Source organism: Gallinula chloropus, assembly GCF_964237585.1.
Source record: "Gallinula chloropus genome assembly, chromosome: 3".
NCBI classification, from domain to species: domain Eukaryota; kingdom Metazoa; phylum Chordata; class Aves; order Gruiformes; family Rallidae; genus Gallinula; species Gallinula chloropus.
In genome coordinates this window covers 18,944,712-18,965,647 of record NC_140087.1, presented here as the reverse complement: position 1 = coordinate 18,965,647, position 20,936 = coordinate 18,944,712, and positions in this window count along the sequence as shown.

The following is a 20,936-nucleotide window of genomic DNA, read 5'->3' as shown; positions in this document are numbered from 1 at the left end:
GGGGGATGGATTAAAGCGAAAGGAGGGTAGGTTTAGGTTAGATATTAGGGGGAAGTTTTTTACAGAGAGAGGGGTAAGGTGCTGGAACAGGCTGCCCAGAATGGTGGTGAATGCCCCATCCCTGGAGGTGTTCTAGGTCAGGTTGGATAGGGCCCTGGGAAACCTTGTCTAGATCATGCCTGGAGGTTTGCAGCCCTGCCTGTGGAAGTCTTTGATCCTTGGGGTCCCTTCTAACCCAGACCATTCTATGACTTAAGAAAGCACTACTATGACTACTTGAGTTCTTTGCTTGTTTTTATATTTCTAGTAAATACTTTGATTTTTGTGCTTCAGGACAAGATCATCTAATATGCTTGATAGTTTCCTTGATAGCAGAATTTTATATGGCGAAAAAATATTCGTGTGGGGAATTCTGTTCATGTTAAACTACTGGCTAAGGAAAAAAGCTAAAGGTCCCTAAAACTACTAGTATTTCTGTGTTTTACTGCAAATAATTCAGGGATACATTCAAGTAGTGCTTATGCTTAAAAAGGCATATCAGGAGTCAAGTTTGTAATCCTAATTAAGCTTATTATGCAAAGAAACTCGACTTGAAAGCAGTCCTGCTGATTTTGAACTGTTACATCATGCAACATCTGGATGAGGCAGAAACAGGACTGTCTGCTCTTGAAGGTCAGCTACCCACAGATATCTATAGGTCATACACCATGTGCGTAAAAGATGAATTCTGTGGATTCTTTGTCAAAGGCAGCTCACCTCTTTTCAAGTTTTACCTTTTCTTCTGAAGGTAAATTAGAAGCATTAAACCTTCAGAAGATAGGCTGCCTCTGAAATGCCGTTGAATTATGCTCCTGGTTAGAAGGGAGGTGGGAGAAATTATATATTCAATGCTGGTGTTTCTGCTAAAGCTTGCAGGAGGTCCCAAAGAACTCACTAAAGTAGTGTGTACTAGAAAATAGACTTTTATGGGGTTTTAAATATGTTTATTCTGATTTCCTATAACTTTTAGTGAATTAAGACTAAATCCTATAGCTCTTTTTGATTGAAAACCCAGTGGTGAAAGTATGTACAATTTTATGTATATTTAAACTGATGATAAACGGGTCATTGTTTTCCATAGTGTGTCATCAGTTGATGTTCTTGGTTTGGATTTTTTTTTCAATGAGAGGAAAAATAACATAGGCATGATAATTACTTTGGATAATTATTTATCTAGAAACACAATTTTTAATTTTTTTAAAAAATTGTACTACTGTTATGGAAGGCCACTTCTAAGCCTGATAACACATAAATGTGTGATCTACATTTCTGTAAAACTGATGGGATGCAAACACATTAACACACACACAGAAAGTGAATTACAGCAGCATAAATTACATCCTGTCAGGTATTGCAGCTTCATTATGTCTTTCCTGGTCACACCCATCATCACTTCTATGCAACGAAACACTATCAAAAGTTAAAAACATACAGAAAAAAATCACTAAAAGTTTATGCAGTGCAAAAAATACCATAAATACAAACAAAAATATCTTACTTTTAATTTACAGTGAATATTAAAAAAACCCTATAATTACCTGTTTTTTGAGGTCAAAGTGCAAACTATTCTTCAGGAAAGTATACTGTTAAGATGTTGTCTGTTCTCATTAAAAGGTTATTACTAATGACTTTTGCCCTTAATAGACACTTTAAAATGGAAAATAAATTATGAGTAACAATTTGCTATCCAAAATCTAGCCTTACTTACTTCTTTATAAATGCTAAGAAATTGAGACTCAATACAAAATACAAATGATCCCACTGGAGTATTTAATTTTTTTAAAAAGGAACATGCAAAAAGTAGTAATAGATAAGAACTTGAGCACCAGAAAATTAAATTAAGAACTTCCCTTGATAATGTCATTAGTCAGAATCTTTGATTGCAAAAAACCTAATAAAATTAAATTGGATTCTCTTTCTGTTAACAAAACCCACATAAAAAAACCCTACCATAACAAAAACCAACCAACAAATAAACTAAACCAGAATGTAAGAATAACTTGAACCTGAAGCTTCTGAGTTTAGACTGCTAAAACAAGGTTCTGGCTTTTTTTGATCTTGATGGTAATTCCAAAGAACTTTGTTAGCTGCAGGTAGATGTTAGAATTGCTATCTATCTCCAGAAGTATGGAAATGGTTGAAAGTATAGAAGTGTCAGGTAACATTTCTTCATGCAAGAAGTAACTAAAGCTATCTTTTCCCTTAAAACTGAATCTTACAAACACTTAGGAATATGACAACTGACCCTGTAATACATGCTATGATATGTAAAAGCATTCATGTGTACAGGTGTCCAAAGGTCTGAAGATTCATAGTTTTACCATGATAATCCCTGAGATGGAAGTGAATGCACCAGGAAATATAGATCCTTTGAATGACATTTGAAGTTTCAGGGCTAACTGACTGTGTGGAAACAACTTTTTCTTATTTTATGGGTTGATAGATTTCTACAAGCACATATAGTATTGACTGAGATAACATGAACATCAGTTTTTCACAGTGAGAGACAATATACAAAGAAAAAGGCATTTGGAAGATTAGTAAAAATTTAGTGTTTAGAAAGAGTAAGTGGCTTATTTGTTTGGTTGTTTTTTTAATAAGCAAACAATTAAGAAGATGGTTATGAAACTATAGTTATATTGTACAGGTAAGGCAATGTTTATGCCTAGTTATTCACAAAATGCTGACTGCTTTATGGTAACTAAAAAGATCAATGAGAGGGTAAAGATACAATGTGTGTTTTGCAGGTGATAATTGCAGTTTTATAGGCTGAGCAACATGATACAGTGTCCAAACATTGGAAATGAGATTCCAAGGGCAGCATTAAGAAGAATTTCCAAAAATTGCCTTAAAGTGCTCATATGCAAATAAGAACCAATTAAAGAGGATTAAATGTGTTGTTTTTTTCTCTAGTTTGTAGTCACAATCTATTCATTCTCTCACTAAATGATTAGTTAATCTAGCCTTCATAAGAAAAACAGAAAGCAGTATTCTTCCAGAGCTGAATAGTGGAATAGGACATATGAGCTTGAGTATAATCACATTAGACATAATTCATACCTCAGTGTATTCACTAGAGCAGTTTAAAATAATTTCACTGGATTCTCTATCAACCCCCAAAAAAGTTCAAACTGTGCCTTCACTAAAAGCAGCAGGATGATTTTCTTTGTAAATTCATGTAGCCAGAATTAAAATCTCCAGTTTAAATTTTAACATCATATGTGTAACAGATCAATTACATGGTGTCTTGAAGTTGGACACACAAGCACATTTTTGTGTTTGAGTTTCATCTGTCAAATTTTGTCTATTTTTTCCTTCTTTGTTACGGAATTCATTATTATAGATCCAGAAAACTATATACCTGTTGATCTATCTATAGTCCTCATGATATAATATATTAACATACCTGATACTCTGATTAACTCATGTTCAGCATTTCAGCAAGATAATCTTTACATTCATACTGTTTCCTGAGAAACTAACAGACTTCTTTTTGTCATGGGGTTTAGAGTTTGCAAATAATTACTTGTAAATCTTACAGAGACAGGAATTGTCTTATTCTTACCTGTCTGTATAACTCATGCTTATATGGGGACCGGTTTTGAGTGGGATTTCTAAGTCTTTGGCACATCATAAATAATAAATAGGCAACAGTAATAAATTCACTTTACCAGACTGTGAGAGTTTATTCTATAGCCAAGGTGTTATTTTGTGTGAAACTAACTGCTATTTCTTCTCTGCTGCAGCACAGTGTTTAAGATGAGTCACCACATAAATAAACTATCTTCAATATACTTTCTCAATTGCTCCTCCATGAAACCACCCTGAGAACTGGAATTGTCCCTGAGAATCAAATACCATAACATAGGTCAACAAAAAAAAAATCATTACTAGACTCACGAAAGCACCTCATTTGATGGGCAAAAAATTAAAGAGCTGGTGCTGATTATTAGGGGATATTTCATCAGTATTTGCTACTCGTATATAAATGTAAAAATACAGCTAACTATACGAGATCTTTATAGTTTTCCATTGCCAGGGCTGTTACGTCCTCACACTAAGCTGCTTATTATAGGGAAAAAAAAAACACTTCCTCTAACCAAGTAATTTAGAAAAAAGGAGTAGACATTTCTGATATTTGAATATTGTAACAAGTCAAAATTTGAAGGGATAAACTACACAATCTCTGTACAAAATAAGATTCAGTGTAGTTTCAACTGTATCTCATAGATAAATTATCAGACAAAGGACCAATGGATCTGTAATCTTTAACAAAGACTTTTTTTTGTGGTCTTTTATTCCTTCTCTATACAAGAGGTGAAAGAATTTACTGCGCTTTCTGTTTTGTAATGTGTCTCCTAATGATAAATGAATATGGCAATGGCACATGGGGATTTCTGGTTATACAATTTGTTTCCAGTGTCACGATAAAACTTCCCATCTTCTCTCCCCCTTTCCTTTACATCAAAAATGCTAAGATTTAAAGAAGTGCTATTCTCTGCAAAATCTTGAAGACCTAAGTAAAATAAAATGCAGTAAGTCCTTAAAATGTGGAAAAAAATGTTAGTTTAAGTTTTCCACTATGTTTAATATTCAGATCAGCATGTACCAGTCTCAGGCTAGAAGAATGAAACTGAACTGGGTAAAACACAGAAAATTTGCACTGATAGACACAAACTATACTGAATTAAAAAAAAAAAAAACAACCAAAAAAACCCCAAAAAAACAAAAAAACCCGTGAGTCAGCATCATAGAGGAGAATCACTGAAAGTCCTGAAACACCTACATTCTATTCATGTCTGATTATAAATTTTAACTACCTAGCTGTCACTGAGAAAACATGTATCTTAAACTAAGAGTCCAAGAGCTTTAAATCATTGTAACATGGTACCACCTGTTACAAGTAAAAGGATGCAATGCTGTCAAGTGTTTTTCAGCTGCATGGCAAATATGCCTAATGCGGATAGTCACAAGTGATTTGATATAATTTTATTATTTCATTTTAAGTGCTTCACTTGCTTAAGAATTATAGATTTAATATATGTGCTTGACATTTTATTTCATTTTTTATATTTAATTCCTTTTTTTTGTGAAAACTGTTCAACAAGAGAACAATGTGCTGTAGAGAAAGATCTCACACTGCTCATGGGAAAATAGAGGATCTCATGATATTCTAGAGTATATCTTCATATATAGCAGCATTACTTATTTTGCTGCTCCTAGTTTCATTCTCAAAGCATTTGTGCTCTAGCTTTGGCTTCATATTCTTACACTTTTTAAATTAAGCCTTTAAACTGATTTCTTGTCACAAAGGAATTTAGCTCATGTTGCCAGAAGGACCAAACTGTACCAGTCTGTGACACATAGCTTAAAACTGAATGAGCAGGACAGGCATCATGGGTGAAAAGCTGTTCCTATTCTGAGATTCTTATTCTGCAATGCACACAATACGCTCGTACCAAGCAAGCTTCCTGGTACCTTGTCCAGTGTAGAATAACAGCACTCAAAACTCCCCACAAGGGTGGGACACTCACTGCAACTCCTCAAGAGGCTTGGATCCTTCATCTAGTGATGTCTCCTCTACACCAGTGGGCATCACTGGATGGGGCTATTATTTCAAGTCTGCATTACTTCCTGTATAGATTGTCATCATAAACTACTGAAAACCCTGTTAATCATGAAGCTGGGGACAATCCCTTTAACTTCCACCATATCTGAGGTCAATTAATGTCTGTGACTGGGCTTTTCATTGACCTCTGGTCTCCCACTTTATCTGTATTACACAATGGGTGAAGTCAGTGACAGCCACACAACAAGGTTCCTCTATCACTTCTTTGTTTAGCAGATCTGAGCAAATCAATAGGTCACAGCTGGGCAGATGTAGTGGAAGTTGTATCTGTCTGAGCAATGCTTCAGATAGGCTTTGTCTATGGCTCTTCTACATCTATGTGACCAAGGAATTTCAAACCTTACAGGGAAATATTAACTAGCCTATAGTCATTCTTTTGTATCTTGGGGATGAGATACAAGATGAAAAGTGGGTCCTAATATAGGTCTAATTAAAAAGCAGGTGTAGTTACGCATTCCCTCCACCTCCTGAAGCTCCAGAAACATTGTACTGTTAGCTTTACTGAACACTGAGCTCATTGGTGTGGATGCTATAAAAATTGCCTACCAGCCTGCTGCAGAGTATCAGTCATTGTCAGTTTGAGATAGTCAGTAATGATGTTAGGAGTTAATACTGTCACGGATTGCTGCCAACAATGTACAAATTAAAATTGGGTCATTATTCAGCATACTGCATAGTATTAATTTTCCAGTATAGCTCATTCACCAGCAGTGGCAGTTGTTACAGCTTTCTAAGTAAAAAAAAAAAAACAACCTCCACCCCAAACCCCCAAAATCTAGATATTTGGAGATGTATCCTGATGTGGCATAAGCCTGTACCCCCCTGAAGTCCCCCTCTGGAAAAGGGTTGAAATTCCTGACAATTCATTACAAGATCATATCAATTCTAAGAGACTCCCTTTCATTTTAAGTCTTCAGGTAAAAGGGTAAAACAGATAGGCATATGACAAACTTTTCTATGTGTAAGAAATCTAAATTTTAATAGTATTTATTAATTCATTCATATAATCATTAAGAGTTTCAGATATTATCTTTTTTTCAGAAATGAAGACTGATGTAGAAGGGATCACTGTGGCATACCCTGTACTATTATTCAAACTAAAACACTCTTTAAAAAAAAAAAGGGGAAAATAACTCCCAAACACTCATAAGGTAATTGCAGGGACAAAATGTACTTTAAAATACCCAGGAAAACAACTAAATCTGCATTAAGGTGTTTTTATGCTCGAGAACCAGAGAACAGGTAACCAGAAAACATAGCTCTCCCGGGTTGTTCACTCTTCTGCCACTAACTGGATTGATAGTCTTAAATCAATTAACCTTTCTATGTCTCCCCTTGCACTTGTTTAGAAGAGAAAGAATAACAGCCATTGGTCTCAAAGAAGGGCATAAGAACTGATAAACAAAGACCTTGGTCTATCTCAGGTGAAAAGCAGCATTTCAACAAAAATGTGATTCTCCACTCTCCCTTACCTTGGTGTCAGAGTGATGTAATACCTTCAGATTCCTGGAAGTTGATGACAGTGTTGTGCTGTGTTTGTTTGGCTTGAGTTTTTTTAAATGGTCTCTATGACTTCATCAGAAATGAAAGGATTTCCTCTTGTTCCCAGTAGGCCCCAAATTTCTTAGTTAGATTACTGCTGAGCAGTAATTTGCCTAATTATGAACAAAGTAAACAAACATTCTTCTAATTGGATTTTGGATTGTAGGGGTTTTTTTATATGTGTGTGTGTATGCATACACCCAGGGCACAGCGGAGAGATTATTTCTCTGTGTGGTTGGGAGGGGGAGGCGTAGGGAGGGGAGTGTCTGTTTCTGTGTGTCTCTGAGTGTGTGTGATATCTGTGGCCTGTCTGCACCACTGCAGGAAGTATAGTAATTTTAAAAGTCAAGATACAGAATTAGAAACTGAGTGCACAGTCATAGATTACCTCAGAGAGTCCATTTGTTATCTACTGTTAGCTCATATGGGTGCATTCAGCAAATTTATAGTGGTTTCAAGGGAAACAAGTACATGGTGTGACCTTGAAAATACATTTTAAAAAAGACCCATTCCTTAGTTGTGGTTACACTTGGAAAAGCAAATAAATTGAGATATATGTATAATGTAATGGTTTAATTCTGCCACAGATTATTACCAAGAGAGATAGCTTCTTTGGGTTGGCTATGGCAATCCCAGTGCAATTATAATAGCATCTCTCTGGACTCTGTGCCCTATAAAGCGTGGTGGGGTATCAAGATGATATGCCTGGCTGTGCCATAAACACTCACATAGTGTTAAGGGAAACTGTCTACTTAGAACATGCTTAAAGTCATTGCTGAGTTGGTTAAACTATACCAGTGAGTCTGCATTAGAATTTGATCCCACTTGTTCATGCTGAAGATGTGAGATTCTGCTCAGCGAAGGCAGTTACAGGTGTATTCACTCACCGCTGAAGCAGAGCTGTATTTTCCCACTATCAAAATTCAGATTTGCTTCATGTTTTGTACAGTAACTTGGCAAACTGTTACCTGACATGAACATGGACAAATTTAATTTTAGGTCCTGGCATTTATTTATTTCAAAGTAGTGTTGTGAAAGAAATTCCCATAATTAGTATTAAATTAATCAACATAGCAGTGATGTATGAGTTCTCTTTAAGTATGTATACATATGCATCTATGTAAGGACCTGTCTTACAGTATATGTGACAAAGCTGTATTTCTATTTATGTATGAATACATGTAAACATATATGATATTAATATTGCTAGAGTGATAAATCCAAGCTGCTTCTCTGTTAAAGTAGCAAGTGGCTTGAATGACCTTGTCTGATTTTTTTCATCAGCCATTTCCACATGCAATTAAACTACAAATAAATTATGAGAAAGAATGCAGAAGAAGCATAAAGTATGAAGTGCTGCATGCTTTGTAATTAGTACTAATATTTCGATAATTACTTGCAATAAATCAACCAGTGACAAAATAAAAACTTATAGATGTGTACACACAAGTACATAAATACATGGGGACTTCTGAGTAGGGTTGTATGCCATACAGTAAGTTCACACCAAGTTTCATTGTGACTCATAAACACTCTAGAAGACACCAAAAAAAAAGCCCCAAAACAGAGCACTAAACAAAATGGAAGTGAATTGATTCTGAGCTCTGAATTCCTATCACAGAACGGCTGGTTGTACTTTAACCTTGGAATAGGTATTGATTGACATTTACCACAGGGGACTTCATTACTTTACACTAATATATCTGAATGTAAAATTCTTTCCAAATATGGAGAGACAGTATCTTCTATGCAGCAATACACTCACACATTTATCTATGGCATACTGGGGCACTCACGGTGAGCCGGTGCCCAGGTTACCTAGAGTTGGTAGTGCTACAACATGCACTGGCTTCTGTTAGGGATATTCATCTTGATTTTTTTGTTTTTGTTTTTTCATGGAAATTAGGATGTAGGTAGAAGAGGAGCAGCCACTGAGGTCACTTTAAGTGTCTCTCAGCATGTAACTCGGATGATGTATAGACTGAGAATGCAAAATTGCTTTGAGGTTTGCTGGCCTAGGCTTAGTACCAGAAACCATCTCCCTTTCTATACTCTGCTCCTTAACTAAGGTCAGGTAAGATACTCAATCTATACAATATAATCTTCAGTCAATGAACAAGCTTAAGGAACTTCAGTGTTTGAATCAATCTTCTTTCCATTAAAAAGGACATTGGTTTCATTATGAAGATATTTATTGACCTCTAAATAGGTCTTTCCCACCAGATGGGGGAGGTGACTGTGAAAAGAAAGCTTTTTGCTTTTAAGTATTACAAGCTCACGCATGGGTGACAAGGGTGTTTGGGTTATTTATTTGTAAATATTTGAAATCTTTTTGTGCTGAAAGAAAATTACTATCTCCTATTGAAAGAATATGTTTTCTATTGAAGTAAATGGGAGGGCTGCTAAAATCTTGCCTAAGAAATGCTTATATAGGCATGCAGTTTCTAGAAAATATGCTTTAATATATTCCAAAGACTCATTTCTTACCAGAACATGTATGTGACTGTCATTTCATTGTAAAAGAAAAAAAAAATAAATCAGGTCTGACAAAATACTTACAGGATCACTCTCACAGAATATAAGAATTAAATATATCAATAAAGCAACTGCAGTAAAATTCTGCAAAAATATTCAATCTTGGTTTCAACCCAAGTTTTACTGAAACAATCAAGATAAATTTAGTGTGTCTTAATGATCTACTGGTCTGTCCTGTAGCAACCCACAATGTAGATGAAGGCTACCACATAGAAACCGCTTTCTGACAATCATTCTGATATAAACTCAGTTTGAAATTCCACCTCAGCATCTTCCATTTACAGCTACTCTAATGATGCTGTAATTGGAAGGGGCTAGCTCTTAGATAAGTGGCTTTCAGAAAATGCAAAGATTTAAACTACCACCCACTTAAAGATTAAGCAGGTAGATTACATTGCATGAACGCAGTGCACTTTTATTGTGAAATTCTGCTGATAGCAGTTGTCTGTATACTCCACTAGCATCTCTCTCAAATTACCTAAAACTGCAATCCCATATGGAAACCATTATAATCTGGACCTAAGGGATATATTTTCCACTGAAGAGGGGGTCAAAATAAAAAAAAGCTTGCCAGATTTTTTTTTAAGGAAGAAAAAAAAATATTTCGATTGTACTTGCTTCATACATTAAGGAGCCAACTGGGATTTGACAGACTGAATCTATATAACAAATACCAGGTGTATTCCTTCTGGTGAGTCAAATAATACATTCCAATGGTTTCAACCATTTTGCTTGTCTCCTGGGAATTTTTGGATAGGTCATGACAATTCTCTGAAGTAATCTCCTACGTACAGGTGAGCTTTCCTAATGTCTTGGAAGAATTGATTGAGTTTCAACAAACACTAAGGATATTTTTGACCCCCAAATACCTTTTGTATGCGACAATATATTCTTGGCATTCGTGTATCAATGCAATCTAAGGAAGTGGCCTGGAAATCCCAATGAGAATTGCTCAGTAGCTAAGTGTCTTGTGTTTTGCCTTTTGTTTCATTATATTGTCTATTTAATAGATGGTCCATGTGTGCTGCAAGACCGGTCAGGACATGAGCAGAGAGGCTTCCATCTAATATAAAATATTAGTTGAACATAAATACATGTATATGAAAACATAAATATATTAAAATATATATATATATATAATGAAAATTTCACAAGAGGCACTGCTCCCCCTATACCCCGCTCTCAATCTCTACCCTGCTCTCCCCCTCTACTTTGCCCTGGTCAGGCCCCACCTGGAGTATTGTGTCCAGTTCTGGGCTCAGTAATCTCCTGGAAAGAGTCCAGTAAAGAGCTATGATTAAAGGCCTGGATCATTTCTCCTAGGAGGACAGACTGAATGAACTGGGGCTGTTCAGCCTTGAGAAAAGAAGACTGAGAGGGGAATCATATTAATGTTTATAAATATCTGAAGTGTGGGACACAGGGAGAAATGACCAGCCTCTTTTCAATTGTCTATGCAGACAGAACAAGGGACAATAATTTTAAGTTGGAACATACGAAATTCTGCACCAATATGTAGAAGAACTTTTTCACAGTAAGGGTGACAGAGCACTGGAACAGGTTGCCCAGGAGGGTTGTGGAGTCTCCTTCACTGGAGATATTCAAGACCTATCTGGATGCCTATCTGTGTGATCTGTTCTAAGAACCTGCTTTGGCAGGGGAGTCAGACTCAATGATCTCTCGAGGTCTCTTCCAACCCCTACAATTCTGTGATTCTGTCATATGTGCATACCTAAAAAGCATCTATCACCCTAGTGTCTAACCATGTCAGTCCATTGTACCCTTTTACAGGGCTTTCTGAACAGGTCTGTGAATGTGGAGTCAGCTTTCCATTGAAAACTACAGGGATACTTTTTTTGAGTGACAATGGCATTTAGTTGGTTTTTTATATAATACAAATATATAGATGTAAAAAGTGCACATTACTCTTCACCTTGTTAAAAAAAAAAAACAAAAACTCTGAACAAAATACCCCGAAGTTTCTCCTTCTAGCTCATAAACACACAGAAATGTGTGTGTGTGTGTGTGTGTACATTCACACACATATATATGTGTGAATGTTTGCCTATCTGTTGCTTTCACTGTTACTGTCACCAGAAGAAAATGAGAAATATTTAAAAGGTAAATTTCTGCATCTGAATCTTGATTGTGCACATCAGGATTATTAAGGGCTCAAGGCTGATTTATTTTCCTGTTTAACTATGTTCACAAATGAACACAGTTTATTTTTTATTTAGCAAACTGATTTATTTAGGGAAAAAAAAAAAAGGAAATTAACCAGAATACATGCTTGTTTCTAATTCCTATCTACATAGTTAAAGCATACAAGTGTTACCTGAATGTGCAATGTTTTATGAATAAAACTTAACTTTTTTCTCTAAACGTTTCTCAGTCCTTGTAGTTATTTGTTGAAATACTTAATAGCCAATTAGAAATGTATTTCTCTGTCATTTAAAATCTATAATTCATTGGATGTGATATGATAATTGCTCATTTATAATCTCAAACATTGCACATCATTGCATTGAGGAAGTGATTCAGAATTGTTTTCCAATTATGAATAAACTTAATTGCTTGGAAAACAGACCATCTCTTGCCATCTCAGAGTGGCTAGCATTGGGAACTAAGATGACACTACTTAAAGTTTTGCAGCTCATAATTTAGCAGTTTAAATGCACAGTTAAACCTTTATAGATATACATCAAGGCCAATGGTGCTATTCATGCCCTGCATATGCAGCATTTGAATCCTAAATTGGGGCTGTGGTGATGATCAGGTAGAGACAGAGATTTACCTTGGACCACAGCCTCTCATTCACTGATAAACACCGATTTTCTTACTCTAGAAACTTCAGCAAACTAAAAGGACAGTAAGAAATGGTTGCTCTACTATTTTCTTTGTTCATGCTCTAGAGACTTATTAGTCATGAGGAAAGTAGTTGATTGTTCTTACCCTCTAGAGACTGATGTCTTATCAATTGCGCTCTCAACAAAATGTGTACAAAGAAACTCTGGAAAATGATATCTCTATCAAGATTTTCCTTGCTGGCTTGAAAATGTGTGTTAAAGGAGCTGCAGAGTCATACAGTTCAGTTACTTGTGAAAAAGATGAGGCATAATATTAAAAATATTGCCCTTTTTAGTCTGCAACTTCTGTGGTAGTTTGAGACTTACATCATGACTCTTGATATCCTAGGCTCATTGGTCAATTTCCCAGGGCCTAATAATTATTGGGGGGTTGGAGCTCTATGATCCTTGGGGTCCCTTCCAACCCAGACCATTCTATGATTCTATGATTCTATGATTCTATGATTTATATGACAAATACTGTAGTAAGATGGTTTGTTGTAATGACAGAAGCCTTAGCTGTGCTGAAATGTATCCTACAGACACCCTCCTCTTTTGTCTCCAAAAGAAGAATGAAAAACAGTTTTCTCTGATTGGCAGATATGTCATCAAAATGTGATTCTCAGATCTTGTTTCAAGTGCCTGAAACCTGGAACTGTCAAAAGGCCATATGGAAAATCAACCATTTCTGAAATCTGTTAAAATGGACTATTTGCAAGTGCAATCACAAAACAATCCCAAACAAAATACAGTCCCAGTTTGGAGAACTTTTAGTTTGTCAAAGATCTAGCTGAAATAAGAAATACTGATGCAAAAACACAATAGCAACCTGGCTGCCTCAACTGTTCTTAGAACTCTTTGGTGGCAGACGCTTTTTGGTGAGTCATTCCTTAATTAACTCTGATCTCACACCCTATAGATGAGATCATAACCTATCTAAAATAAAACATGTGTGAAGCATGTATATGAGAAATTCCATAAAACTTTGGGAGTTTGTACAATGTCAAAACTAATAAATAAATGCCCTTCTTTAAAAGAGGAAATTTATCTTGGACAACTTCACTATATTTCAACAACCTCACCCTTACCTCCACATATATAATATGCTTTTTATTATATCTGCATATTTTATTATATCTGTATGTTCCATCTGAAGAAAGCGAAAGCAATGATGTGGTGGTTTAGCCCCGGATGGAGGCCTGACGCCCACCAAAGTCAGTCTATGAGTCCCCTTCTTAGTTGGACAGGGGAGAAAATATATATTAAGAGGCTCAGGAGTCAACATAAGGACAGGGAGAGATCACTGTCATCAACAACATGGGCAAAATAGACTCAACACAGAGTGAGGAAGAGAAAGCTATCTAATTTATTATACTACACTAAATAGAACAGTGAAACTGGAGTTGGGAGTAGGACCAAATCTTAAAACAAACGCAACCACATCTTAAGACACTTTCCCCCCACCACTCCCTTCTTAGCAGACTTCACTCTAGTAATGATTTCACTCCCTTCTTCCCCCAGATCGCAGCACAGGGGGACAGGGACTGGGAGATGGTGGCTTCGATCAGTCCCTTGCAAGTTGGTTTCCTTCTTGGCTGGGGTAGAGGAGAATTCATTCCACACCCTCCACCTGCTGCACCGTGAGGTCTCACCCACGGCAGACAGTCCTCCGCAAACTTCTCCAATGTGAATCCTTTCCCAGAGGGCTTTATCTCTTTATCACAGTGTCTCTCAGTCCCAGTCCTCCATGGGGTTATAAGCCTCCCCCCAGCAAACCTGTTCCAACGCAAAACTCTCTCTCACTCATCTATGTGTCTGATTCTCCTCATGGCTGCAAGTGCTGGCAGGGGTTTATCCCAGCCCAGGGTCACTGCATCTTCTCTATGTCTCCACATGCTCCATCCAGCGTGGAGCCCCTCCACGGGCTGCAGATGGGGTCTCGGCCTTTTCCATGGGTTTCTCCACAGGCTGCAGGGGCATCTTTCTCTCCAGCACCTGGGTAGCTTCCTCCCCTGCCCTTTTCTGGTCTTGGTGTCTGCACAGCTCGTTACATCTTCTCACTCCCTTCTCCGGTAGCAAAATGCAGCTGCTTCCGTGTTTTTTTCTCCTATATGTGATTCTCAGAGGCACTATGACTATCTCTCTGCCTTGAATTGGCAGAAGTTTACACTTTGAGGCTGGCAGAAAACTGTAACTACTGCTTACAAAAACCATCTCAGCAGCACAGCCTTGCAAAACTGCAACAAATGATTTAACCAGTGAGAAGCAACAGCCCTCTTCGCTCAAGTAACCTTGAGGGATCAAAAGAAGAGAAAATTATCTTGTAAAAATGTAATTTAGAGTGTATTTCCAGATTGGCCACTTTCTGCGTAATCACTCTACTGTTTCCAATATAAAATACCTGTTTTTTAAATGTTGGGTATATTTTCCAGTATTCACTAAAACAAACTTTCTAAGTCATCATCTGGTGTGAGTGCAAATTCAGTTCACTCACAACCTCAGAGCAGAAAGGTCACAATGAGTTCACAACTCAAAAGCATGTCTTACAGGTGAGACACGTAGGAATAGATTCCCTTTGTTACAAAAACTACATATTCAAAATGGAGTACATGCTCTGACATTTAACAAAATTGTTTCTATTCTTCTCTACCATACATGCTTAACACAGCTCAATCTCATGAATATATAATTTACTGTTGTCCAGTGATAATAAAAACTAGACTGCAGAATATGAAAGTATTCAAAAGGGCAGGAATACGAAAGTCAAAGTTGCAACCTCAGATACATATCTCTAGCAGCTGATGCTACTCTGATTTTACTCAGATAATCAGAATTCACAAGTAATGTACATAATTAAAAGAAAATTAGTCTATAAAAATCATCACATGACTCAAAGAGGAAAGCAATAACAAAGTGTACTTAAGTCAGACTGAAGAAATTCAAGCAGCTTGGGATGTAATGTCAGAATACACATGTTCTCGGTGTGTACTTAACATCTAGGTTATGCCTTCTGAATTTGGCTAAACATTTGCCTAATGGAATGATTACAGAAGTAGTTGTTACTTCAGTAACATATGGTTTTTCTCATGAAAGTTCACTGCAGTTGACATTCAATATCACAGAATAGAAAATTTCTGCTCTCAAAAGAAGTACTGAAAAGCTAAAAAAAAAAAGAGAAATTCCAGATAACATTTTCTGGAAATACCTATGCAGTTAAAGTTTGGGGTTCATTTTTTTTTTTTCCATGAGTAGTGAATAAAGTTAAAATGCAATTCAAACAATACAAAATCTGTTACTGGGTATATTGTTCAATCCACTAGTGCTGAATGAGGCAAGTGCTGAACATAGTGAAGGTGAACGCTGGAAACTTAAAGAAAATATCTGCAATTCTAGTGATGCAATTTGGTCTCTTTCATACAAAAAAACTTTAAAGAAATGCGTATAATGAAAAATATAGAAGATATCCAAACATTTGTTTTGATACCAATTCAGTGCCATACCGCTTCTGAGTATGCCTCAGGGAAGAAAGCAAATGGAAACTATAAATTTGTACATAAAATATATTTTGCAATGTAGATGGATTAAACCCAATGCCATTGACCTGTAAAGATTGTGCATGTGTAGCTTATTGCTTGTTTGAAAAAGAGGAGACGTACTCAGAATAATTTATGCACTCAGCAGATACAGAAAGAACATTTTCAACAGACTGCCTCATAGACTTGGAAGGTTAGGCAAAGTGGAAGAGAGAGTCTGGGGCCAGTGGGTATGGTTTAGGAAAACATTGCTTTTCTACTTGTTATCTATAAGTTTTGTGTTTCAGCCCACTGCTAACAATAATAATTTATCATAAGTTCCTTTTTTTTTTTTTACTTTTTTGGGGGGAGAGGTTTTTGGAGTTCTTGGTTAGTGGTTTGGTTGGTTTGGATTAGATTGGGATGGGTTTTTTTTGTTTTTTTCTCTTTATAGTTCTTGCAATGTGTTTCAGCAAAATAATCTCTCAGGTAGCTAATATATCTAGAAATTGCTTTGTCTGTTAGTCCTTCTCTAGGAACACTGTTATCATTTTTCAGGCTATCGTTTTGATGTGTTTGAGGCTGAATTTGTTTTAGAATTGCTGGACTGTTTCTTGCTTGCTTAGTTTCCTGTGTTTGTGCTTTATTTCTGCTAGTTGTTTTTCAGGGCTGTATTTAACTCGTGATTTACACCTTTTACTATTTTTTGCACAGGATTGTACAGAATGTTAACATTTCATTAATTCCTTTATTCTTAAAAAGAAAAAAATATTCTTACATATTTAAAGTGTTAGAAAATTCCTAATGTGGGCTGTATTCTATTCTATGTAAGGAGAAAGCATGAGCGCTGTGAACAATTTAAGTCTCCCTTAACAGTGTCGGTAAAGACTGATCTAGGATTTCTTAAACATATTGACCTTGTGCTGTCCTTGGCATCAGAGTGAACTTCACCCTATAGTAATAACAGCAGCAGTAACAACAGCAATTGTAAGCAGTGCTATTGGACTGCAACCAGCCAGGACAATTTCAGGACAGCTACTATACAGCTGAAATCACTGAGCAAGCAGATGCTTAGCAGGTTGCTATTATATCTCAGTTATTGACCACAAAAATCTCCTGGGCACCATCAGGGCACCCTATCACTGTAGTAAAGCTGCTTAGAACAGAAGCTATCATGAAAAATTACTCAATACCACCACTCCGGCCCCCTCCCCCCCCAAAAAAGTAGCCAAACCACCACAGCATGGAAGAGATTATTACAGTCCCCCTCATATGGGCCAGTAATACAGAGCTCTTCAGGATATATTGTGGCAACAGTAAGATCAGAGGTTAAAATATCATCTCAGAAAAGCTCTTGGATTTATTCTTGCTGAGGATTTTTTAAAAGCTTATATGCTTAAACGTGTGGCTCACCTGTACTAGACAAAGACTATGGTGTCTTTTTTGTCTTGAAAAATTTCAAGAATATACAGGGAAATGCTAGGCTGATACATAGGTATATTTACAATGTAAATATATAGTAAGTAAAATAAAGAAATCTTCTGAAGCAAAATCCATTGACTTGCTCAATGATATGCAGGCAAGCACATCTTTCTTAAGAAATCCCTTTGTATGAGCAATTTTTGTTCCCAGCTCTGCATTTCTTAAACCATTTAGGCAGATGTCTGAATTTAGGACATTTCTGGAAAACTAAATACCTGTTCTAGTGAAATTTAACCAAAGACCAATTTACTCTACAGATGATTGGCTAAACCAAACAGGGTCCTGAAATCTTCTCTAAAGTTTTTGAAAGAATTTAGATTGTGAGGGATTGCCAAGTCTGTTATTTTTCCACAGGGAAAATAGTACTTCAGTGTCTTGCTATTTCAATTCTACTGTGCTGATTTAATTGTGGTAAAGATCTGCGGTCTGCAACTTACCTGACAGCTGGCCACGCACATGAAATTACACATACAATACTATGTCACAAGTTCTAAACTAACAGAAATGTGTATGTACAGGAGACACTTCATTTCTGAGTGATTCCAAAACCGGGGCAAAATTCTACAGGGGACTTGGGCTTGAACAGTCTTCCCTACCAAATTGTCATATCTGGAGATTGCTATATAAGTACAATTATGTATATTTTATTTTCCAGTAGATGTGGAGACATATATATGTCCGCATACACATATATATGCATATGAATATACATTAAAATCACATAAAATACTGTCTGTTTGTATTCTGGTATTTCTTTGGGAGATCCACAAGGTCTATGGCTATATAACAGTAGGAAGCTACACAAAGCAAAATGAGATAAAATATAATGCTCACAGATGACAAGTCTCACTAACTGTCTAACCAAAGTTGTTGACATACAAAAATGTTACTTACTGGAGGGATTAGGACAATGGAGGCTGTGAAGAGCTCTACACAAGAATGACTCTTGCTTGGTAATATTAGGAATACTATAGTTAATATAGTAATTTGGTTTCAGCCTTCATTTCAGTAAATTTCTAGTAATAAGGTATTAGTTTTACCTGGAGATTATTTCTAAACCACTCCTGAGAGAAGAATTTTATTCTGGTATTTTTTTTTATTTTTAGGCAGTGGTAGGTATTTATAATAATTTAAATAGACAATCTGCAAACAAAACCCCTGACCTTGATGGGTTTCCATTAAAAAAAAAAGTAAAAATCATATTTATATTACATAGAAATATGTGAAAGTGCACTGTGTAGTTAGTAATTACTGTCATACTGATGTTGATCAGCATGTGAAAAATGCATTGAAAATTGTGAAAATTGCTGTTCATTGTTAAAATGATACACTTTTCATACATGTCATGTTATTTTTAAGTGAATTAATTCTGATAGAAGAGATATGGGGTATTTTTATAGCAAATAAATGAATCAGAAAAAAACCTTAGAGGAAATGTTCATTTTGCAGTGGAATATCAACATTATTATCTTGTTTACATTTTTCTTAATTGAAAGTAAATGTGAAGTGACATTAAGACCACGTTGCCTAAATGTTCAAACGGAATTTTGTAAGTAACTGACAGAAGACTTTTTCTATCTGTGTAAGTGTGACATGTCCTCCCATGACATGTATTGAGCTCTGTCAGGAGATCTGGGTCTACAGTAAGCTTTTCTGGCATGAGTGTTAACTGGGAGTGAGATTTTCCCCCTTCATTCCTAGCTGACAGAGCACTGTTTACAGAACATTATAGCACAGGCCTGGTTTTATTCATGACACATAAAGCTAAAAGCATGCATAATCTTTGCAAGATTGTTGCCTTTGATTTTAAGACCTTTAAGACCATGTCTGTGCCTTTTCCATAGTGTTTTGTTTATAGATGCTTCGTTAGTCCCTAGTTCCAGAGTGAGTCTCTAAAGGACTGCAGAAATAAAAATTATAATTAAAAGTAATAGGTATTTACGAAATGTGTGGAGCAACTTTCAAGAATTTATGGAGCTGAGAAAAGTGTCTTACAAAAATCAGGAGGAGGAGAGGATTTTATGATCTACAAAATCCAATAGATATAGCCATACTAGATGCCCACACAATTTGTACCAGTGTAAATGAAATAGTTTTCTCCTTTAATAAATGCTTCGGGGAATATGTTGAAAAAAAGGTTCTTGTTCCTTTTAATTTGAAAGTAGCCTACCCCTCTTAATTACTGTATTCAGGCAGTCACGTACTGCATATAACAGTTGTAGCCGATGAAGTCATGGAATGCTTTAAATCAGAGCAGGAAAGAAGGATTTAAGAAGGAGAATATTATATTTATTGGGGTTTTTCTTTATATCACTCTAAGAGAAATAAAAGATGTCTGAAAAACTGCCTTCTTTAATGAAAGCAATGTAAATATTTTATTTAGAATTTATATTTCTTGGATTAAATATGTTGGTTTAGTAACTTAAATTGCAAGAACTATTTTAAGAATGTTTTCATTTTCAGGACCTCTTTTCATACAAAATTACATAACAAAATTTGACAATTATCAAAGTCATTTAAAAATTGGTCAGAAAATTACAACATTTTTCCACTGGAATCTGGATGCTTCCATTTATTATGAAATTTTGTAGATGTATTGTTTCATACTGATTCTCACATTTCAAAGGAGGACTTCTGCTAAAAAATATTCCACAGAATAAGTTCAAATTGATATCTGAGCATTTTTGGCATTCGAGTACTGTTTGATGAGTAACACAGGGTGGTGTTTGTGGTTGGGGGGTGTGTGTTATGGTTTAGTTGTTTATTGATTGGGATTTTGGGGGTTCTTTTGTTTGATTTGCTTTTAAAATTAAAATATAATCTAAAGGATACCAGTTACAGTACAATACCATTAGTATCTGCAAGAATACAGAAATACAGGATATCATTCAAGTCAAATGTCAGCAATAATTTCATGTGTGCTGGTACAATATATGTAAGGTACTGAAAATTTTATTCAAGAAGTGCAATAGAAATAACAAATATGCATAGAAAAGGAGATGTAGAAAGTGCTTTGAAGTATGGTTTTATGCAGGAGGCACGATGCAAATGAAACAGCAATTTCACTGACTGTCTCTCTCTCTTTTAAAGCATGGAATAAATATGGGTGGTTGTGATCCACAGACTATATACCAATCGAACATTGCAAGAACTTAGTGGCATTTACTCCAGGATTTGCTTACTAGGTTTGACATGGATTAAAGTCTTTACTTGTTTTAGAGAAGCTGCTCCTGATTTAACCTGCTGTAAGTCAAATTGAAGTGAGATCTGCATCTACTGAGACTAATAACACCAACCTAGTGCTAGCTGCAATTTTTCATGTGCCGATACCCTTTCAGAATATACCAAACT